This window comes from Gopherus flavomarginatus, chromosome 5 (genome assembly GCF_025201925.1).
Source record: "Gopherus flavomarginatus isolate rGopFla2 chromosome 5, rGopFla2.mat.asm, whole genome shotgun sequence".
NCBI lineage: Eukaryota > Metazoa > Chordata > Testudines > Testudinidae > Gopherus > Gopherus flavomarginatus.
Genome location: NC_066621.1, coordinates 84,489,007 through 84,513,375, shown reverse-complemented (window position 1 = coordinate 84,513,375; position 24,369 = coordinate 84,489,007). Strand labels below are relative to the sequence as shown.

At 43.2% G+C, this 24,369-nt stretch overlaps 1 protein-coding gene across 5 annotated transcripts in view; it reads right to left on the bottom strand.

Moving 5' to 3' along the window:
- The window catches only part of TSPAN18 (tetraspanin 18), a 178,832-nt gene that overhangs the window by 37,281 nt on the left and 117,182 nt on the right, over positions 1-24,369 (bottom strand). For all 5 annotated transcript variants that reach the window (XM_050955514.1, XM_050955510.1, XM_050955512.1 and 2 more), the window contains exon 3: positions 349-438. The gene's annotated coding sequence lies outside the window, so the exon portion shown is untranslated. The remainder of the gene's footprint in view (positions 1-348; positions 439-24,369) is intronic.

Here is a 24,369-nt window from a genome sequence, read left to right as displayed (position 1 = left end):
GGTGTGTGTGAAGGAGGGAGGGAGGGAGGGAGGCCCAAAGGCACAGCAACTGGATTCAGCACATCTGCACCAGCAAGGAGATTCCCACTGACACAGAAATTCTCTGTTACCTGGCTCCAGCCCACTTTTGCCACCTTAGTAGCATGAAGTGGGCTGGATTTAATTAGGGAATCCAGCCCTATGACAGGTGAATCTCTCACCAAGAAAATACATTATAACCTGTTGGTACCTTCCATGAAGCCCTCTTATGAGAACACAAATATTCCTCTTGGAAGAACAGCAGACACATACATAATAGATGCTGGAGAAAGCGTGTTGGGTTGCAGAAGAGTAATTTAAAAACTTCACCTATATAGCTCTTGAGGCTTCAAGCACAATTTCTCTTCTGACCTCTAATGAGCAGTGCACTTCATATATCTTTTATTGGCCAAGCTTGTCCTATAAGAAAGAAATATTCAATTACTGCAACAGTCAATAAAAAACAATCATGTTGAATAAGCCATTTATAAAAACATACCATCCTGATGAATACATTTCATCTAATTGCGTCCTTAATTTGGTGCACATTAGAAATGAAAGGCTTTTAGCACCCAGCATGGCATCCAATTTCTTTGGGGTGGTTTAAATATCCACAGACCATATCTATATATATCTATACAAACCCACACCCACTACCCACACCCACCCTACAACAGTATCAGATTTAACAGCAGCACCACTTTCAGTATTTTACGGGATATTTATGCAAACTTTAAACTGCAGTAACTTTACAGGCCATTTACTGGGAAAATGAAAGAGACAGAGGAGTAGCTGTAGAATGTCTCTGTAAGAAGTGCGGTCTAGTTATTAGAGAAGCAGATTGGGATTTCTGGCGTCTAGCCTTGATTCTGCAAATGATTTTTCATGCGTACTTGGGCAAATTACTTCACTTCTCTTTATCTCAGTTTTACCATCTATGAAAGGGGGATAATCTTACTACTAATTATTGTTAAATGCTTTGAGATACTTGAGTAAAAGGCCTTATAAAAACAAGTTTATGCAGAAAGACACAGACCTCGTCAGACACACCGATACTCAGACTTACATAGTAAAGCTGTGCAAATAATTCACAATTAAATTTCTTCAGTGAATTTAACCTTTTCATTTCTGCTCACATAGTATCTCTCACACACAAGCAGATCACAACTTCCTCTGATCTCTTAATTGTTCAAATGTAAGTAAACATCTTTTGCACAGGTGGGGGTGACACTACAGTTATGAAAACAGGCTTGTTTTACTTTCACTTTGTCCGTTCACCCTCTCACCTATTACACCCACCTGTTTAATTTGGTCACAATCTGAGACCGTGAGCACTCTGTGGGAGGAATTGCCTTTTATAATTGTTTGGATAGCACCTACTGCAATAAGACCCTGATCCTCAGTTGGGTCCTCTAGGAATTACTGTAATTCAGATTTTAATCTTTTCAAAATTGTTTTTAGTCTGTGGCTTGATCACAGATTTTCTAAACCCAAGATGGGCTGCTTAGCTGTGAGTGGCCAGATAAATCATACAGGGCTATTTCCTGTTCCTTGACTGGATGAAGGTGCATACTCATATATGTAAATTTAAAATCAGTTTTCCACAAATACTTGTGTTCATGACTTTGAGATTTGCCTTCTGTGAAGGTTTCTGCCAGTAACTCTATCATTTAATACTTGTCGAAAGTGAACACAAAAGGGACACTATGTGGTTGAAGCAAATTCATTTTAAAATGTAATTAATATTCACATTCTTTTGCATTATTCCCTCCGCTCTCTCTCTCTCTCTCTCACACACACACACACACACTCTCTCTCTCTTTTCTTGTGAAGCTCCAACCTTAATGCGGCACATGTTTGAGTGGCATATTTCTTCACACACTCACTCCACATGTTGCCAGAAGTACAGGGATAGGTGCTGCTTGGCAGAGAAGATGGCTCTAACTTTTAGTTTGGAGATGTCACTATGCTACATAAACCTATCATTAAGAAAATAATGAGACTGATAGGATTCCTATTCCTGCTGCGGATGCATATAATTACACCGCTATAAGTCTTCAGAGGCCTGCGTGGCAGGGGAAATTTTATATTTTCATAAGTCACAATATTTTAAAGGAATTACAATACTACACAGAGGAAAAACTGAGATGTGTCAGTAGATAGCAGCAGGTGCTGTGGCACTAGAGATGAAAGAAAGTTATAGATAACAGACAAGAGCCAGGCTCCACCTTCACTCTGTGGTCTGGAAGGGCAGAAAGTCCCTGCCAAACAGACTCTTTCAGGTTAATCGCTATGATTCAGTCATTAAGGCAAATTACAGCAAGTGTAAAACCACAGGGCCTAACTAAGATTCAAGCAGGAAGAGATTTAATTAGAGTTTCTGGGAGAAACACAGGGGTTGTCAGAGTAATAGATGATGCAAAGCCTCCTTGTTTTGAAGGCTTGACCCGAAGGCCACCCTGACTCATCTTGATGAGCGCATGCACATTTGACACACTGTCCTGTCATGTCACACAACTCCTCACACCACTGCGGCAAGTTTCCCTGATCTGCTTCCCCCTCACCCTCAAACCCTTGCTTTGAGATCAGTTCCCTGGAAGGGTCTTTGATTAAGGCAGGGGTGGGCAAACTACGGCTTGCAGGCTGGATCTGGCCCGTCAGGGCTTTGGATCCAGCCCACGGGATTGCCTTAGACTCCCTGCCTGCCCTAGCCCTGCGCCGCTCCTGGAAATGGCCAGCACCACGTCCCTGTGGCCCTTGGGGCTGAGGCAGGGGAGGGGGAAGCAGAGTGCTCCACGCGCTGGCCTCGCCTGCAGGCACTGCCCCTAGCAGCTCCCATTGGTTGGGAATGGGGAACCGTGACCAATGGGAGCTTCGGGGGAGCTACTCGCAGGCGAGGGCAGCGCGCGGAGCCCTCTGCTCTCCCCACCAGGGGCCGCAAGGATGTGGTGCTGGCCTCTTCTGGGAGTGGAGCGGGGTCAGAGCAGGCAGGGAGCCTGCCTTAGTTTCACTGCACGCTGCTGCCACCCCAGAGCCTCTCAAGGTAAGTGGCCCTGGGTTAGAGCCCACACCCCGCACCCTCCTGCACCCCAACCCCTGCCCTGAGCCCCCTAACCCCTGCCATACCTGTACCCCAAGCCCCTGCCCTGAGCCCCCTCATACATCCCGCACTCCTCCTGTGCCCCAACCCTTGCCCTGAGCCCCTTCCTGCACACTGCACCCCCTCCTACACCCCAGCTCTATATTCATGGCCCTCATGCAATTTCCCCACCCAGATGTGGCCTTCGGGCCAAAAAGTTTGCCCACCCCTGGATTAAGGAAACACTGTGAAACTCATATATTAAACCCTTTGTGATGTTGCACTCTATATAATTTTATGAAAATATGCTAATGTAACTGCAATATGCTTCATGCAAAAGGTCTCTTGTAAGGTATCATTACAAAGCTTATAATCTACTGAGTGTGGTCATCCTATTTGTATAAAGGTATCACTCTTATATTTCATATTTCTAGTTTCAGATACAACTCTGAGGGCCTATTGTAATTATGCAAAGTGTGGGCCATTAATGGTGGGTTGGAATCTTGATGACTTCCATTAACCAGGACAATTGTCTGAAGACGGCTCTGTTTTACTTGTAAGTCTTCCTGTATACATGTGTGCTGGCAAGTGGGTAATGAAGTCTTACAGTGACATGGAATCCATCTTTAACCTGGTGTCTTTCCATTGAGAAGGAGGGGGTGGGAACTAAGAGAGGGACAAAGGATTCCCACCTTATGCAAAAAATATATGAATGAGTGGAAGAGAACAAAAGGAGAGAGCCATCATGAGGAATCCCCTAGCTACCACCTGAGCTGGAACAAGGGCTGTATCAGGAGAAAGGACTGTGCCCAGACTAGGAAGGAGTCCAGTCTGTGAAAGAAACTTATTGAAACATCTCTCAGGGTAAGATTTTATCTGTACTCAATTGTATTATTGTATTAGGCTTAGATTTGCATGTTTTATTTTATTTCACTTGGTAATTCACTTTGTTCTGTCAGTTACTACTTGGAACCACTTAAATCCTACTTTCTGTATTTAATAACATCACTTTTCCCTTATTAATTAACCCAGAGTATGTATTAATACCAGGGGCGGGGGGAGAACAGCTGTGCATCTCTGTCTATCGGTGTTATAGAGGGCAAACAATTTATGAGTTTACCCTGTATAAGCTTTATACATGGTAAAACAGATTTATTTGGGGTTTGGACCCCATTGGGAGTTGGGCATCTGAGTGTTAAAGACAAGAACACTTCTGTGAGTTGCTTTCAGTTAAGTCTGAAGCTTTGGGGCAGGTAATTCAGACCCTGGGTCTGTGTTGGAGCAGACGAGCGTGTCTGGCTCAGCAAGACAGGGTGCAGGAGTCCCGAGCTGGCAGAAAAAGCAGGGGCAGATGTAGTCTTGGCACATCACTTGGAAGTTCCCAATGGGGTTTCTGTGATTCAACCCATCACACCCTTTTATTGCCACATCCCTTGGAGGACTGTAAGAGAGCCAGAACAAAGTGAGAGAGGGATAAGGGGTGTGTGGGAGTGGTTGCTTTGGGGAGCGGGCAGTAAGTGAAACAAGAAACCTGTGAAGATCACAAGGGTGGAAAAAATAGATCTGGGTCATGTATAATTCCACTGATTCCTAGACACTTCACAGAGCAGGGTTAAAGACCAGGTGATTGGCTTTTGGGTCATGTGGTGACAAGGCACCCTGATCATCAATGCAACCAGCTGTTGCCACTCCTTTTTCCCACCACATGTGCTGTCTGTGCAGAATGTAGGGAAATGGATACAGACACCAGGTCCACATGCCCCTTTGAGGGGCAGGCAGCAGCTAGGGGCCATTGCCTTCTGGATGTTTGCAAAAGGTCAGTGCCAGTATCTCCCCGTGGAAAAGGAAGGGGAGATATTTTGGTGGATCTGGGCCCAGTCTAATCTTAAACCCTTACTAACTCTGCCTGACAGGAAGGCTTTGAAAAAAGGTGAACCATATGGTATTTTGATAGTATTAGAGCTTGCATGGGCCATCAGCCCCATGCATTATCCTGTAACTGTAGGCACTGTATAAATAATTGCACTGGAATTTTATGGCGCTTACATAGAGTCATCACTGTAATGTGAAAACATTACTGCATGTAAATCCAATTAGATTCCAGAGTGCAATGTGGAAGTACAATTGGCCCCCATGGAGCAGCGTTGAGAAGACTGCACAAGGCCATGGAACTAGATACTAAATTACAATCAATCTGGCTCCTCTTAAGTTGCATTAAAACGCAGTTGTCACTATAATACAGGCCCATTTCCCGTGACAACTGTCTCCCCTTGCAACACTGAAGCCAAGTGAACTTGCTGCACTGCCTGATGGCATTTAACTGCTCTGCACAGCTCATTTTGTGAGGTCCCTAGGATCACACTGATGCCTTAAAACATTAACCTGATAGACTCTTAAATATTAACCACCACCCCAATCCCCCATGATTTTAATTGAAACTGATCTACAACTGAAGCTTTCTTCACTGTTTCCTTCACAAGCACAGCACTCTCGGCAGCAGCTCAGCAAGCCTTGGTCTCGCCTGGTTCCTGTCTTTCTACTATTAATCAAGTCAGAATTCTGCAACAAAGTGACCATGTAATGCCTTGTTCCAGAAACTCTTGTCACAAGTGTTTCATCATTTGGACTGAATAATTAGGGAACATGGGGAAGGGAGAAGAGGGCTGGGCTGAAACACTTAGAGGTGAGTGTGTAATAAACAGCAGCAGCTCTGAAATATAAATAATATGTATAATTTTTGCTTTATGTTTCCAAAGCACCAGGGAAACATCAACGAATCACCCCAGCACTCATGCTCAATGCAAGGAAGCCCTCAGTGGAGTTAAATAAATAACAGTGATGCCTAGCAATTACATAATACTTTTCACATAAAGATCTCAAAGTGGTTGTCACAGAGCATGCTCCTACAACCCTGCATCTCACTTTGTAAGTATTCCTGTGTAGGCTCACCATAGTGCGCTCTATTTACAGTAGGTCTTCTACGGCTTGAAGCTTCTGCCTATATTGTTCTGCAGACAAACCCATCCCATCTAAAATGCAGTGTTGCCAATTCTGATGATTTCATCAAGAGTCTCCTGATAATTGTTTTCCTTAAAGCCCCAGCTCCTGCAATTAAACAGATATGTGATGATTTCAGTCTTCATTCTTAAAGAAAAAGTATGTTTCAAGCCCTACCAGCTCTAGGGAAAGCTTCAAAATAGGACCCCAGTGCACCCTAAAGGTTCAAAAAGCAGAAGGCAAATAGGAACAGATCTATTATTTTACATAATCTCATGAATTAAATGCCAATTTCATGATTTTGGGGGAGCCTAACATTATTTTTGAACATTTGTGGTTGGCAATACTGAAAATGGCCACCTTTACAGCACCATACTCAGCCATATAATTACCTTACGCTTCTCTCGAGTGGTATGAAGTCAATCAGAAAGCCAATTCCCTCTTCTCCCAGCCCACTGCTGAAGCCACCCTCTTAAACAATAACAAAAAGTCATCAGGGTCATCTGTTGGGCTCATTTTGCACTGTCCCAGGCCTATCATTCTGTTATCATTCCCTATTGGAGGGCACACCAATTTCTCCAAGAACTGTTGTTGCATCTCTGATTGGCCTAAAATCAACTTGCCAGGACAACAAGGACTGTCTTTCCTGCTGCTGGGTCTGTTGAAATTCCTATAGAGTTTTCTGTTATATCTTTTGCTGTTCATCTACCCTGTGCACAAGTTCTTCCATGGTGCCTGCTCCACTGTGCCTTCTGGGTGACTTTCCTTTATGGCCTTTCTCCTACACCAGAAGGGGAATATCCCAGACAAGCCCTGAGTTTTCACAGGGTATGCTTCACCAACCCTGCACCTCGCTTTGCAAGCAGTGCTCACACCTATGTAGGTTCACCACAGTGTGCTTTATTTACAAAGTCTTGTGCAGCTTTGTGTCCTCACAGCCTAAGTCTTTCCCCAAGCTTCATCCTATTCCCTAGGTACAGGGCAAGAGATAGCAGGGAGACCTCACCTCTCTGAGATCCTGGATTTCTTTACCCTTCCTTTTCCTTGCACCTCCCCCCCCCTTTCAACCATCCCCAACTGATGAGCAGAATCCCCTTATCAGCTAATTAACGACTGGGTGATTAACCAGTTATCTCTCCAATTCAGCCCTTGCAGGGAAGCTTACCGCCTTAGGCTACTCCCACTCTGTCAAAGTGCCTTACAAAAGAAGATAAATATCATTATACCCATTTTACTGATGAGCAAACTTAGACAGAGAGAGGGGAAAGGTCTTACCAGGTCAATGGTAGAATCAGGAACAGGGATACTGACATACAGTACAATACCCTACTCCCCCAGACCACACTGATGCCAGCCCCAGGCACACTGATGTTTCAATTCTTTCCTTGAGAAACAATCTGGCCCATTCATTACATTTTCTGGAAAACATTTTCTTTTCATGGAAGACATCTATTTAGCTATCTAAATACAGATTTAGATCCTAACTTTGGGCACCCAGGTTTGAAAATGTTGGCCTTCAAGAACACACCAAATTCACCCTGGGTGCAAGTTACTAGAATTGCATCAGGAGTGAATTTGACCCAACAGCTCTAAAGGCAACAAGACATGACATATCATAATTCCAGGTACTCCTGGGTGCAGAAACACTCTGTGTGCTTCCTAGGGACTCCCAAAACTTAGAGCGCTTAACATCACACACAAACGCTCTTCCACTTCTTCTGTTAGCCTATACAGACCTCACTTTTATAGGGACTGACTCCTTGACACTCTCCTCTGCTCCCCTTCCCTCTAATGATTCAGTCTTTTTTGGTTTGGAGTAAATGCCTCAGTATCTTGGCGAGCTGATGACTGTTTGCAAGACGCAGTAATCCATCCAAAAAAATACATAGGGCAGTTGCCGTGGCAACCTTGTGCACCAAAACCATGAATTTTAATCTCTTAAATCCCTGATACTTTTCAGGCCAGAGAGAGGGGAATTCATTGATTTTTAAGACAAACAGGCAATCAAAAGGGAGTACGTTATGAGTCACAGACTCTTCTGCCTAGCATAGCTATGCAAATACCCTCTGCCCTCCCCCCCAAAAAGCCTCAAATAAACAGACTCATTTTCTGGCAGGGGTTTTGGAACCCCATGCTCTTGCTACCCGCTTTAAAACAGAACAGTGCTACGGAGTAGGGTGGTCACTTTTTGTTTTCAACAGTTTCCACCAGGAGGAGGTAAAAACAAACACCATTTATGAAGGAAAGCTGTGTAGACCCAAAAACATGTTCATGCAAACATAGGGCTGTGGTCGTATCCCTCCCAAATCCCCAAAAAGAACAAGAGGGACATCTCCAAAGTTTCTCTAACTCCAGTCTATTTGCACTACCATAATCAGAACAAACAGAACCAAACCATCTCCCAAGTTTAATTGACCCACCATCAGCACTCCACAATGAAACCTCCACCTCAATAATAATTAACTGATGATTCAGCCCAATTGTTGAGCAGTGTCCTGCATGCAATACATAGCACTTGCCTTGGAGCCAAGGAGTTGCTAGCTGAAGCCATAAGCAGATTTCATACCCCTTGGAGAACTATCAGACAAAACGCCAAAAAAACAGACCACGCACATTGCCGTATTTAGAAAGATCTTTGGCTCTTTACCTTGTTCGGGTGCTCTGAATATCATCATACAGCTCACTGTAGTTAGATGCCAACTTCCTATTCATGGCATGAGATATACTGAGCAATTTCAATTCCCTTCTCCAGATTAAGGAGGAAAGGAGGTGCGCTTGCCACACTAACCAAGGAATCTATTCACCCCTTGATATGCATGTATACCTTCCTATTACTGTTGTGGGGAATTATACACATGCTTCAGGAAAGGAATATATCCCGAACAAGTCCTTGGTCTTTACCTATAGATTGTCCCAGGATTCCCAGTTGCACACAGAGATTTTGGCTGGGATCTTCAGGCCTGCACGGAAACTAATAAATTCATTGCATATGAAAACCAATTGAGTTTCTGCAATCAGCAACATTCCAGTGCACACCAAGTGAATTAGCAATGATGGGACACTTAAAGTGAAGTGGATTGATATGTATTTGTAATTATGATCTGAAGAGCAGCAGAGATTGCCAAGAATGATGGAGACAGAGCTTTGGCAAGGCTTTGGTTAGTTAATTGGAGGACTAATAGTCTTCATAATTTTTAATACCAAATAAACACAACTTTCAGTACATAAACTATTTATAAAAAGTGAAGCACATGCTCTTGCCAGGGCCAGCTCCAAGGTTTTTGCCGCCCCAAACAGAAAAAAAAAAAAAAGCCGCAATCGCGATCTGCACCTCCACCACCGCCACTTAAGTCTTCTGCAGCAATTCGGTGGCTGGTACTTCGCTCCGAGAGGGAGTGAGGGACCCGCTGCCGAATTGCCACCCAAGACCCAGACCTGCCACCCCTCACCGTTGGCTGCCCCAAGCAGCTGACTGCTGGGCTGGTGCCTGGAGCAGGCTCTGGCTCTCGATCTACTCTAGATGGTGGCTATACTGGTGTGAAAGCAAAACAGAGAAACCAAGACTGAAATGCAAAGGCTAGTCACCATCCCAAATCTTTGTAATAAAACAACTATGGATTAAAAAACCCTTCATGTTCAAATGGATGAGTTTGATCATTCTGAACACAGGCAGAATGAATTCATCACAAAAATAACTTTGCCAGAATTTTCTGGGATTTACCTTTTCTGAAGTTCTAAATAACTTTTATTATTAATAGTAGTACTGTATTAGTAAGATTTATCCTTCCAGAGGTGTTCTGGGAGCCCCACAAAACACAGACAAGCTCCTTCCCCTGAGGGGCTAATAATTTAGAATTAAGATATGACATAAGAAATGAAGAATGATTCAGGTGAATGAGGTGGCGCTGACTTTGAATTTGATTGGTAGGAGACGAACCAGCAAATATACCATAAAATCCATTCTGTGTGCAAGCACAGAAGATTCAGTGCCACTGTAAATGGCCCCTGCAACTTACTCCATGACAAGCCAAGGAGACAGTGGTCTTAAAAACAACTGGAATTGATTACAGCCACCTGGCCTGAATTAGGCAAGGGTACAACCCCTCTTCACGACAAGATTTACTACAGGTATTTCTAACTCTAGTCCAGAAAGAAAGTAAAAATAGATATATAGATAACCATGACTGAAGCCCACCGCCCAGGTTCAGAAGTTTTCCAGGAAAATAAACTGGAGTTGATATATTTAGGCCCTTCATCTTGGTATGTTAAGATATATGAGTTAATGAATGTTCCCTTCTCCACCTTCCCTTAAAAGAGATGTGTAATGCAACCACTGGTGTAATGTACAATGAAGGTTCCCAGACAACCAGCAAAGAAGTCTTTTGTACACAATAAGAGAATAGATTGAGTACAACTGGAATAAAGACTTCAAGATTTGGCCCCTAAGGGCTTTGGCATCCCTTAGGGTAACAAGCACTACAGAGATACAAAAGACCAGTGCTGATCAGTTTGCTGCTTTCCAGGCATCTAGGGTTCTTTGGCATTTTTTTTTTTAACCTGACAATAACCTTATTTTGAACGTGCCTCGTTTACCTTTTTGGAGGGTGGAGTTTCCTTAATTTATGGCACTTGCAACAGGAAAATGAACATGGTGCTTAGCATGGTAGGTACTTTTAATGCACAAATATTACAGTAGAGGTTATTCTGGAATGTGTCCTGGTTTACCCTCCTGTTTTCACAGGCACCTAATGATTGCCCTAATAGCGTCTCTCTCTAAAGTCGTAATAAGCTTACAAATGAACCCATTCAGCACATATTAAAAAGCAAGAGATGCTTCTTTGATTATAGTCTTTGCGAAAATCTCTGATCATTTGTTTTGGTGCTGCACAACAACAATTAGGATGTGCTGCTGGGAGCCTATTCAGCAGACAGGAGCTGTGGGTTTTGGAGACACCTTAGAGTGCCATGGCAACAAATTCACCTCCAATTCTCGGAGCATAAATCATGGGGATTCTTGCTGCCATCAAGGCCAGCCGAGCACACTCCACCACTTCCAGGAATTAAGGAATAAAAGGGGGCTAATTAAGCTGCTCCTACAAAAGCCTTAACCATGTTTATGAAGTGACACAACAAGCTGCGCGCTGCAGCCCCCATAAATCAGACTGCTAAGGTTGAAGTGAACATAGGGCTTCCTTTGTTGTATAATGCTGCATCCTCAGGGTTCAAAGCACCATCTGTTTCATTTAGTCTTTAGAGTGTGTCTTGAGTTTCTGCAGTAAAGTGACACCACTTAAGAGAGCGATGCATCAACCCTAATGCTCAGACATAGCAGGCATCTATTCCACATCTCTGGGAAAGTTTGCTCCGCAGTAAGAGGACTGCTGCTGCATTCTAGTGTGTGCAGAAGTATCTGTATTCACCTTTTTGAATGAGGATAGTGGGTTGGATTCTACTGGGCATTGGCATCTTACTCCCTTTGCTACCTCTAAAATGTAACTGGAATATCCTTGTATAGCCCAATGTGCAGAGAAAGAACTGTCTCCCCTCTTGGAAACATCCTTACTCCTTAAGCATATAGGGTTTGATCCAAATCCCACAGATTTTGCTGGGCACGGGCTCAGCCTCAAAGGACTTGACTTCACTAGAAAAAAAGATGTGTTCTCAACTCGAATTAGCCAACATGAGGAAAAATTCTAATGAAAACAAGACGCTGCCTTGATGTCACTAGGATTTTACCTCTCATTAACTAACTCGTGTGCAGAGCACATTTTCCTAGTGAAGACAAGGCCACAGAGAAGAACTGTATCATCTCCCAGAAACATCCTTATGCCTGAAGCATAGAGTTCCTAAGCAGGATTCAAGAGGGCAGACACTGAGTGAAATTCAGTCCTATGAATTGGGTCAGCACAAGGCCTAAGTGCTGCTCAAGTGAGGACTAGGTCTTCCCATGGACTTCTGCAAAGGGGTGAATTTCACCCATAGAGAAGTTTCATCTCTTCTCAGACAGCTAATGATCTACACAGACCACTTACACTTTGGCTTTAAAACAAACAAAAAACCTCAGTACTGAAAAGAAAGATGAACACCATTTCTTCCCAAGGAGACTTGCTGGGGTTAAAGCACAATATAGCCTTTCAATCAGAGGCTTGTGAAACATTTCTCAGCATGGTGGTTTATATACTGCAGAAGTCAAGGGAGACTTTGTTTTAAATATTGGGAGCTCCTCAGAGCAAGGACAGTGTCTTCTTTTGTGTTTGGAAACTGTTTAAGAATAAGCACTTTTTTGGGGCTTTACTTTAATTTAATTAATACATAACAACAGTGGAAGCCTCCTCACTAGAAACACCTAAAACCAGGCTGGGAATAGCATGGGGCAAAGCCTGAACCAATATCAGTCATAAAAAACACATAAGGACAAGCATGGGCCAACAGAACTGTATGAAGTTTCTTTTTAAAAAAACTAACCACTGAGTGAGAGAAATGTGTGTGTGAGAGGAGAATGCCCTGGATTCAGATGACATTTAATTTGCACATTCTTAATTATTGTGTCATCTGCTATGAGAAGAGGACTGGAAGCAGGGAATGTAAAGTATGTCTAATTGAAATCAGCATGACATTAATTGCCCCAATATAATTAATAATGGTCAGGGCTGCCCGGGGAGGGCAAGTGGAGCAATTTGCCCCTGGCTCCGCAGGGGACCCCCTCGAGAATATAGTATTCTATAGTATTGCAACTTTTTTTATGGAAGGGGCTCCCGAAATTGCTTTGCCCCTGGCCCCCTGAATCCTCTGGCCCTGATAATGGTTAGGGCAAGATCTGAAACATTAGTCAAGAGGCAGCAAACATGTCCATAAAGCAGAAGAAGAAACACATTGTCACTGAATGAAAGGGGGGATGCCTTCCTCATTAGACCCAACACATGGAAGGACATAAGTCAACTATTAACTGCAGGCAATTAGGAAGAAATGCATCCCCTGAGCATGTGAGTCCGTAAATGTCCATTACAGAGTTTTTTGCACCTTCTTGTGAAGCACCTGGCACTGGCCATGGTCAGAAAGAGAATCTGGATCAGTGTTCCAGTCTGACATTTCTTATGTTGCTGAATCATCTACCAGGAGCTGCATCAGTTTCAGATCTGGAAACATTGTTATGGAGAACAGCAACGTTTATGTAATTATACATTTTAAAAACAAGACATTCCACAGGATCCATAGGAGAATTGACTGAAAAGTTTCTCTAGGATCATATAGCCCAACCTCTGCATCAGTCAGGGTCTAAATGATCTGTAAAATAATGCAAGCTTTAAATAGTTAATATTTACCACGAGTAGAGCTTTAATCTCAGTTCAGTTGTGTCTTTTCTCACGCAACATGTAATTAGAAAGCAACTCTGCCACCTGCTAAAACATTGTTTTTAATTTTTGTAAGTATCAAAACCAGATTTGGAGGGCAATTGGTCTAGGTTTAGGCTGAAGCATGTGGAGAGCAGCAGGATGTTCTGAGAGCAGAAAGAAAGCCCTTTTTGAGAACTCTCCCAATCAGATTGCACAGTTGTTATGATGCCTCTTCCTAGGACAAGAGAAGTTGGCTCAGGCAATGGAACATTCAACTGTTCCATCACTACTGCTGGAAGGGGGGTGAGGGGAGGATTAAATTTAAAACATTAAAAGGGAAACTAAAATGTTTTACAAACATAAAACTTACTCCTAGATCAAGTCTTTGTAGCATCTTGCTGTACAAATGCATTTTAAGATAAAATATTTGACAGTTTTTGTTTACTTAAAATTTGAGGTCACCAGTTTGCATTTTCCTTGCTACAGTGGATTGCACTGAATCTACCTTGAATGGCAATGGTCTGAAGCAGCAGCAAAGTCAAGTGGCTGGAGCACAGGCTTGGGAGTCAGGAATTCTGGGTTCTTTTCATAGTTCTGACAGTGACTCACTGTGTGACCATGGACAAATCACTTTAAGTCTTTTTTTCTCAGTTTCCCAATCTATGAAATGGGGTTAGTAATAACTTACTCCAAGGGAGTTTGAGAGGCTTAATTCACTAATATTTGTTAAATGCTTTGAGATTACTAGTGGAAAGTCCTAGCAAAGGGCAATAAAGCTCCCAGGAGCATAGGATTCAAAATGTGGATTAAAAAAAAAAACTTTTCAAATGACCTTCACTATAGTTTAGAATGTCACTATACAAGTTCATTCCTTCATACAAACTGAATGACAAATGGCTTTAAGTTGGAAGTGATAGATAAGAAAAAAAATGGAAGCCTTCTACATAAGCTCTGCTCACAATCCCTAAACAACTTAGTTTCTGCTAAAGTGATCAGCATTGAAATAATATTAACATTTAGATTTTGATTCTGAAAGCTCTCTGCTTGCAGAACTCATACTGAAGTCAACAGGAGTTCCTTGTACAGAAGGCTTGTGGAATCACACCATTATATCATCATCAGGTTCCAGAATTAACAATGTATTGCTATTAATGGTGACACAGTTAATCACCTGTTCTCTGTATATGGAGGGCATGATGGAGCTGAGGTTCCTCATCACGTAGAATCTTCAGATGACTTTGAGGGCAGATGCTTAGTTGGTAGTGGTGAACTGCAGTGACCTGGGAAAGCAGTCAAACATCTTGCCAAACTTTCTGAGGATCCTCTTCACAATCCTTTTATGTTGCATGGTCAATGGTCATGCAGTTCAAAGGGAAACCCAGCGTTTGTTATGTTATGTAGGTCTGCAGGGATAGAGGAAACCACAGGAGTGGGGCCATGGGGTTGGAGAGAACCTGTTGGGTCTCATTGGATTCTGGTGGTAAGAGAAATGAGGAAAAGTAGGACCACCGACCTGTGCAGTAAAAAAGCTGCTGCCATGCTGAGGGTTGGGAAGTGTGTGAGGAGGAAAGGGGATCCTCATCCAAATCTTAAAGAAGGATCTGGGTTTGACTTTCAACCCAAGCTATTATTTGAGATTTCACCCTCATCTTTGGAGCCATTGCCTTCTTCCAAGCTATTAAGCTGAATCCATCCAAATCATTTAGCTTGTGCCCAGGGAAAGGTCCAGTGTAGGGTCTTCATGGGTGACAGGCAAAAGCAACATAGCAGTGAAATGTTAATGGTCTGAAAGCAAACAATGTTTTCCTTTCACAGCTATGGCATGCATGTAGGTTGTTGCAAGTGACCCTGGAGGGAGGGCCATGTGTATGCCAGATGTCACCGACCTGCTACCTTTCATCACGTGACTACAAGTCAGCCACAAGAGAGTGCGCTACAGGGGGCTACAAGACTGCCAGTTGTCCCTCACTGACAGTAGATTGCATTAGGTCCTCAAAGGGGTCAGCAGAAGTGTGAATGTCCCAAGGGCATCAAGGGTCAAAAAGTTCAGGCTCTTGGTTGCTAATAAAATCTTGAGGGGTTATTTCTGCTTTCAGAAAACACAGGGCTTACAGCTGTTCTCTCACAAGTAGCTCAGAAATGGGAATCAGCCTTTAAAACAAAATTGATTTTGTTGAGAATTTTAACTATGCACTCGCACTCAGCTCACTTTGAATACTATATATACACAGAAAGAAAAACTCCTTTCAGTTGAGAGGCAGTTCAATATTCACTCCCATCCCATGGGTGAGAGGGCCTCACTAACTTTCTGGTGACACGCATAAACTGCTACTCTGGATACCAGATGCACTAATTATTAATTAGCCATAAAAATATTTTTGGTCTGCTTCTGCTTATCAGCACTACCCTTATTCTACACTAGGAATCCATTTTAATCTCCACTACTAAAAACAGCAAAATGAAGTGCTATAGTGATGGATGTGCTGTGGCTAGACAACAGGATAAATACTGGAGAAATGCAGATAGACACTGTACTGTTGAGGGATGTACAATGGAAGCTGTAGTTTAATGAGCCACACACCTACTAATTTCTATCCACTCTGTTTCCAGTGTGCCCATCACTTGTTTGGTATCTGCTCACAAAGAGCGGGATGGCCCTGGGCCACATTGCAGAACTCTGTGAGGCACACCTGGTTTGCAGGCTGTGCTTTGTCCACTATGACATTAGTGTTTCTATTCACTACAGCTGAATATGTGTAGATGACAGAGTTAGTTTCCCCTTTCAGCCTTATGAGCCCCGAGAGAGCTGAAGAATTAAGAGATGTGGTGTTTCTAAGGAGAAATGCACAGCTGGTGAAAACAGTGCAGGCTCTCCTTGCCCTGACTGAGCCATCATGATTCCCAGACGTGAGCTTTCTTGCATCTCTCCCCCTCATCAACTCTCAGTTGACAAGCTAGGTTTTCTCCCTCACTGATACTTAATTTCCCTCTTTTGCAATGCGATGTCGTTACATCATTAGCCGTATCACATACCATGCACATGTTACACAATACACTGTCTACTGCCTTATACTATTTAACTCTGTAAAGCCTTTTGGGACTCCTACAAAGACACTTTATATTGTATTCTAGGAACAACTGCTTTTGCTCAAAGATACCCAAAAGAATGAGGAACTGAGTGTCTCCTGCTGATTGCTTTAGCTCTGTTCAAATCCAACAGAGCAAGTGGAAGAATAATGGCAGATACCCAAGTGAGGCTTAAATTCTAGCTCTTTCATTTTGATATAACTTTAAATACCCTGCCTGAAAATACCAGCTACCATCATGAAAAACTGGGTATTTACAGGCTGTTTTTCTGATCCTGTGACAGAAAGGGATTCATCATGTGATATGTAACCTTATCCATAGATTTAAGCCTAAAACATCAGCCCAGGCAAACAATCCTGGTTTCTGAACCAAAATTTCTCTGCCACTTCTCACTAACTGCAAAGTATTTCAAAGCAGCATCCTTCTGGCACAGCAACCAAGTCATAGACAACCAGATAACTACAGAAGTTACCTGTGTCTGTTGGAGAATTGAGTTCTGTGGAATACTGTAATGCTGCTTAGCCCCACACCAAAGGCCCAGAATAAATTGCTTTCCCACCACTTATGTCCCTGTTATTGGTTCAATGATTTTGAAACTGGTCCTATCTTCAAATTACAAACAGGGTAGTGTTATTTTGCCACCAAAGTGGTTCAAACTCCTGGGAAAAAAGGAACTGACAATTTTCTCCACTCCAGGATAGAGATTATTTCGTTTTATTTATGGTCTTGTTCAACAGTTTAGCAGGAAAGAAATGGCAGCAGCAGTGAGTATTATATCAGCAATTACCCTACCAATGGAACCCATTGTAACTAAGTTCTCCAATCTGCAAGCCTTTGGTTGAATGCTTAAATGTCTGTCTCAAATGTTCTAGATATCTATATGTATTTTAATTTGGAGAGGATTTAATTTATAAATATCCTACCAAGGTTAAAGACAACAGAGTGGGATTTTAAGTTTATGAAGCCAGCTTCAAGTTACCACCCATGGTATATTATTACCTTTGCACTGTTTAGAGACTAATATTGAATCACCCATTTTAAAATATTTTACAGCCTCGCTGTAGTGGCTTGTAAAAACAAGGGGATTTGCCTGGGGCTGGGGTGCTTAACCTCAGTGGCTCTGACAACATCTACCCTCAGATTGTATTTCACTTTCCCAACCACACAACAAGAGCCAGGCCTTGTTAGAAATCATCAGTTCTGTTCCAAGAGATGTTGCATTTTCCTAGTTTCAATTAAAAATGAAAAACACAATAGCTGTGTTCCCTTCATTGAACTGACCTCTGTCCTATTGTATCTTAGGCCTGGGTCTACAATATACTTAAAAGTTTTACCAGTATAATTTTTCAGTTCAGGGGATAATATTTTCCCCTGAAATAGTTATATTGGTAAAAGCCCTAGTGAACGTAGTTGTATCAGTATAAAGGTGACAGACCATTATCGCTTATTCCACTTCCCAAGCTACAATAAGCTATCACCAGTATAACTGTGTCCACACTAGGATTTTTTGCCACTCTTACTATACTGGTGTAGTTAAAACAGCAGAACTATCTAGTGTACAAGAAACTATGCCAACAAAGCTGCGCTTTTACTGGTGTAGCTTGTTTCGCTCATGGAGGGTGGCTTTACTATACCAATACAGAGCTCAACTTTGCTGGTATAGCTGTGTTCATATTAGGAACACTTTGCGAGCATAGAATATTAAGTGCTTCTAGTGTAGACATGGCCTCAGTGTATTACTTCAACCTTCAGCAAGCTAGCAAAAGAGATTCAGGCCTAGTCCACATGAGAAAGGATTTGCCAGCTTAGCTATACTGGCAGATCTTCCTACTGGAGGTGCAGCAAGTGTACTTTTTCCAGAAGAGCTTATACAGTCCCCCAAACAAAGCTACAATGGCAAAAACACTTTTTGACTGTATAACTGTACCTACACTAGGTATTTAGCTAATATAAAAATGTAACCAAAAAATCACTTCCCTAAGCAACATTGCTATACTGGCCAAAGTCACCAGCATAGCGCAGGCCTTAAGTAAACACTGCTTTAATTTAAATTAATAAAGTACAAAGGTCTAAAGAGTCAATGAACAATACCTAAAAAACACAATATGTACTTTTAATGACCCAACAGAAAAAAGAAAAAGAAGTCAACAGAATAAATCAAACCTCCCCTCAAGCATATGCTGAGTCGTGGGATGGGCCTCACACTGTGCTCTAATGGTCAACAAACCTCTAGCTGTGTCAGACCAGGTGGGGAAGAAAATTCCAGGGTTGAGAACTCTCCACCAAGAATGTTCTGCCTCCAATTACACACTTTTAAATCTAGGGACTATTGGTACAAGCACCTCAGCTGATCGCAACTGTTAAGGTAGTTTGTGGGCACAAGCAGTTTATCTGAAAGCCAGCATCCAAACCAAGCATCGATCAGTGTTTATACCTCGAATTGAATCTAGGAGAAAAAGGAAGCCATTGCAGGTGAAAAACAAGTATAAAATGCTTCTTGTGGCTACATCTCCCAAGCATCCAGGGAGCATCCACGCATCACCAGTTGCATACACTATAGTTTCTAAGTAGTCTTGGAGGAGGCATGGCATTAATTTAACGAGAAATGAATGAATGCATCACAATGGAAAGAGAAAAAACCCTCACGTCTAATCAGACAACAAAGAAAGTCAGTTTTGGGCCAGTCATGTCACCCTAGAATCCAGAAGCTGGTCAATGACAATGCGTAATGCTCACCTTGATTATAGTCTCCAAATGCAGGGAAATAGTGGGAACAAGAGCAAGCATGCTGAGCTATATGTGGGGAGCCTGACCTCAGCAATGATAGGCCCTTGGCTGTCAAGGCTGATTTTGAGTCAAATCAGCTCAGAAGAGATACTGTCCACAGGGACATTGAATGGCTGCACACAAGTGAAATACACACACAGTTTGGCATGTAGTCATTACCTCTCCTTTGTCAGAAGGATAATAATAATACCAGGATATTTATATATCTAAAGCCTTGATTTTACAATGACAACAGTCCTAGAAATACTAAAGATAGTCAGATAAATAAATACAGATTTAGGGAAGGTGTTTTGATTCAGAGTTTCAAAAATACCACTATGATGGCAGCCCTATGCATAGGCAGATAGACAGACATCTTGGACATTATGCAAACTCCCCTCGCTCACAGACACTGAGCTCCTTGTTTATCATAATGATGTCAACCTTCAGAACAAAATGGAAGTTCTCCCTGTTCCTGTATGTGACTCTGTTAGTATTGATAATAGGTCAGCCAAGGGCACACTGCTATTACTGTTCAAACAACAGTGGATCGTTTTTCTGCTGTTATTTACAGATTTAATAAGGTCTGATTCAGGAATACAGTAAAGTCTATCAGTTGAGGAGGGTGGAATAATGACATTAATAAGGGTAACTGAAGTTATTGCTGTAATCTTGTTTGCTCTTTGGATTGTTAATTCCAAATAATAAGTGACTGAAAAAAACGGAGGGTGAAAAGTGGTATGTGAGTGTGCATGTGAGGGAGAAACTGTATAATTACAGGGTGCCAAACAGCGATGAGGGAAGCTGCTGGATATTTAACCTTGGAAATGGAGATTACTTTGTTTCTTGTGCCATTAATGTCCACATGTATCTTCCATTAACTCTAATTAGGGTTAACAGGAGTTACACACAAGTATCTCTATAATTAATGTTAATGGCAGTTGTATGTGGGCACTGATGAAAGACTAGATGCAAAGTTTGCTTCTCCAAGATTAAACATCCAATAATTTATGAGTTTCTCATTTTCCTTTTTCACCTTAGATGTCCTGTAATTAATCATAAATTTAAAATACACATGCATACTGCACATACATTGACATGCTAGCATACACAGAGATAGTCGCCGACATATGCTGAAGACACACAGATACATACATTGCCCTATTCACACTAATCTTATATACACACATGCACACTGCCCTAGGCTTACCATACTGATATACATACAAAACCACACAGACACATGAACCAATACATAACCCCTGCCCCCGCTGCCCAGATACACGAAGGAACAATTGTTCTATCGCACATTAAGACAAGTCATTTTTCAATTAACAAACCACAGCAAACAAGTTTACAGAAACAATTTCAATTACCCTTATGTCCCCATGCCTTGACAGACTCTATACCATATTCCCAAATCAGGCATTATTAACAAACCATTAAATCTTTAAATTAGAATGGCAAAATTGTCTGGTATTATCTGAACAGTCATAATAATGCACCTTTTATTGTGCCTCTGGCTCCAGCACCGAGTTCCACAGCAGTAGTTCACTTAATGGCATTAACAGACAGCTTCCAGCCAGAGGTCATTTATTAGCACAAATAAATGTGCTGTGTCCTCTTTGCTTTCTCATTCTATCACAAACTGAGAATTTCCATCAAATTTATGCAACTCTGGAGCTGAACAGGCTTATAAACTGCCTTGAGTTGAGAAAGTATTTATAAGGCCTCAGGGAACTGGACAAAAACACTGCTGTTCCCCTCATGAGTCGTAGACATTATTTCAAGAAACCCTATGATGTTGAAGTCTCTGCCAGATACAGTGCAAAGCTGGTCAACAACATTGAAGAGGCAATATGAAGGATGAAGGTTTGGAATACCAAGGATAAAGTAGTGACAAGTGCCAACCCATAAAAAGACACAGGGACAAATTCCTTGCTGGTATAATTCCACTGATGCCAGAGGAGTTATATCAGCAGAGAATTTGACCCACATATTTAAACCCTCCCTGTGCCAGCAATCATCTGCCCCGGTGCTCTTTGGGGCTGCAATCCCGAAGTCACAAAATGCATCTTCCTTGGTCAAAACTCTTGTTGAAATTAATAGGTGTTTTGCCTGAATAAAGATTTAGCAAAAATGAGAATGAGGGTTCTAGATTTCTACATTTATGGACTCATTCACCTTTACTCACCCTAAGTTACACTAGTGCAGGGATATGCCTCCCAGGAGGATTCATCCTAATGCAGAATTGCCTAAGTTTTGGCTTCACAACAAGAAAACAAACATCTCTTCTGTTCTGGTTTCTGCCCTAGGGAGTTAGTGACTCATGCAGGACACTGAGGGCTCAGCAAGATTTCTTTTTCCATCATCTTGTGTTTTCTATTAGGCACACTGAGTTGGCTTATCACTAATGTATTTTAAACATCCACTTAGAGGACAATTTTCAATAAATCTTCTCTATTTTTTTCATAATTTTATAATTGGTTTTTACTACTCATGAAAGCAAAAAAGCATGTGCTGAAAGAAACAGACAGACCATTCAGGCCCTGTTCAAGCTTAACAGATACAGCTCTGCTGATCCACTTCACTCCTGGAATTAAAACCCATTGGCCATTCCAGTTCTTGGCCTTCACGATGCAACTGAACCCCAACATGTGACACCCAGTTCTACTAAAGTTACAGGGCTCCAAACACAACTCTTCTGGTGTACCTCAACCATATATAGCTATTAAAGCCCTGGGCTCCTTCTACACAGCTCTGCAGATGCACTGAGCGCAACTTCCTATGTTATTGAGTCCTGGCACCCCACAACTGCACAGCTGATACCCAGGCAGCAGTCTCTCCTCTTCATATTCTGGCCTCTGCTGAGCAGATACTTTCAATTGTGCCCAGCTACGTGATAGTTTTGTTAAGAGAACAGGCCTGGAGAACAGAATGAAAAGCTCTCTAAACCCATTTTCACTTGGTCAGATATGGACTCTTCACGAGCCATACGTGGAGTCACTCAGCTTTGAACCCTCATGTGAAGAATTTGTGTTTGTGCAGTTTCATAAAAGTCAGATACAAGGCTGTCCAGGGGGGGGAGGGGACAAGTGGGGCAATTTGCCCCAGGCCCCGGGCCCACAGGGGCCCCCACAAGAATTCTCCAGCCCCGCCTCCACCTTCCCCCAGCGCTTCAGCGTGCTGCATCTAGGAGCGGCCCTGGACAGAGCTAAAGCGGTGTGTCTCCAGTGGGGCCTGAGCTCCTCCCTGCTCAGAGCCGCATGGTAAAGGGGCAGGACTGCGAGCTCCGATCCCGCCGGAGCCAGGCTGCTGCAGTGCTGTCCAGGGGCCAGGGCAGCTCCTGGATGTGATGCACTGAGGCTCCAAGAGAGGGGAGAGGTGGGGGTAACCCAGGAGCAGCCCTGGACAGCGCTAAATTGGCATGGCTTGGGTGGGGCCTGAGCTCCTCCCCGCTCGAAGCTATGTGGTAAGGGGGCGGGACTGCAAGCTCCGGGCTGACCGGTGGGAGCTTAGGCTCTGCTGGAGCCATGCCACTGCAGCGCTTTCCAGGACCACTCCTGGATGTGGTGTGCTGAAGTTCCGGGAGAGGGGGAGACGGGGGTAAGCAGCATGGCAGGGGGCCAAGGCCGGAGGGGTTGGATAAGGGGCAGGGAGTCCCGGGGACAGGGAAGAGGCAGAGATTCTAGGGGAGCCATCAGGGGATGCAGAAGAAGGGGTTGGATCATGAGCCTTCCAGGAGTCTGTCAGAACTTGTTGGGGGGTGGGAGTGGATAGGGGTCAGGGCAGTCAGGGGACGGGGGAGTGGGTGGGGGGGTGGGGTCCTGGGGTGGTGGTTGGGGAGAGGGTCTCAGGGGGGCAGTGAGAGGATAAGGAGCAGGATGGGTCGGAGATTCTGAGGGGGGCAGTTGGGGGGCAGGAAGTGGATGGGGGTCGGATAGGGGGCAGGGCCAGTCTGTCTGGGGAGGCACAGCCTTCCCTACCCTAAAGCTCATTCCGCAGTTTGAGGCTTGTAGACAGCTTTTTAACACGAAGAGCCAAGCTATCTTTTCCATGGGGGAGGGATCACACGAGAAGAGCAATATCCTACACCACCTACCTCCTTCCCAACACTACCAAGGGAGACCGCCCCCTGCATTCCCCGAATTCTCCAGAGGGTTTAATTCAGTGGTTCTCAAACTTCTGTACTGGTGCCCCTTTTCACATAGAAAACCTCTGAGTGTGACCCTCTCATATAAATTAAAAACACTTTTTAAATATATTTAACACTATTATAAATGCTGGAGGCAAAGCGGGGTTTGAGGTGGAGGCTGACAGCTCGTGAGTCCCAGTAATAACCTCGTGACCCCTGAGGGGTCCCAATCCTCAGTTTGAGAACCCCTGGGTTAATTTAATTTTAGCACCCAATGTCCATTCACATGCATGTGCTATTTTGAGCATTTCAGTTTTCACAACATAGGCTCATCCCAGATTCTGGAACAAGCTCAAATGCTCAGTTCGTGGAGTATGTACATAAGCTATACTAAAGACAAACCCACAGTAACCATCTCCAGTTTGTGAGGGACCCTGTAGAGCCAGTCTCTAGGAAACACATACATTCATGGAGGTTAAGTCCATTAATGGCTATTAGCCAAAATGGGTAAGGAATGGTGTCCCTAGCCTCGGCTTGTCAGAGGGTGGAGACGGATGGCAGGAGAGAGATCACTTGATCCTTAGCTGTTAGGTTCACTCCCTCTGAGGCACTTGGCATTGGCCACTGTCGGTAGACAGGATACTGGGCTGGATGGACCTTTGGTTTGACCCAGTATGGCCATTCTTATGTTCTAAGATAAATGAACCCAAAGTTATGGAGACAGATATGAGTCAAGTAGCTAGCAGAGTATCAGAAACCTGGAAAAATCTCTGACTGGATGGGCTCAGGTGTTTGGTCACAAGCTGAGATGGTTCAAAAAAGTTTTGGATTTTTTTAAGAAGAATTTTTGTTTATTGTTTCTTTAAACAAACACAGCAGGCAGCAAATATTTGGCCACACACTTCTGAAACCCCAAACCATGTTTAGGTTTTGGCAGACTAATTTCAGCTTTT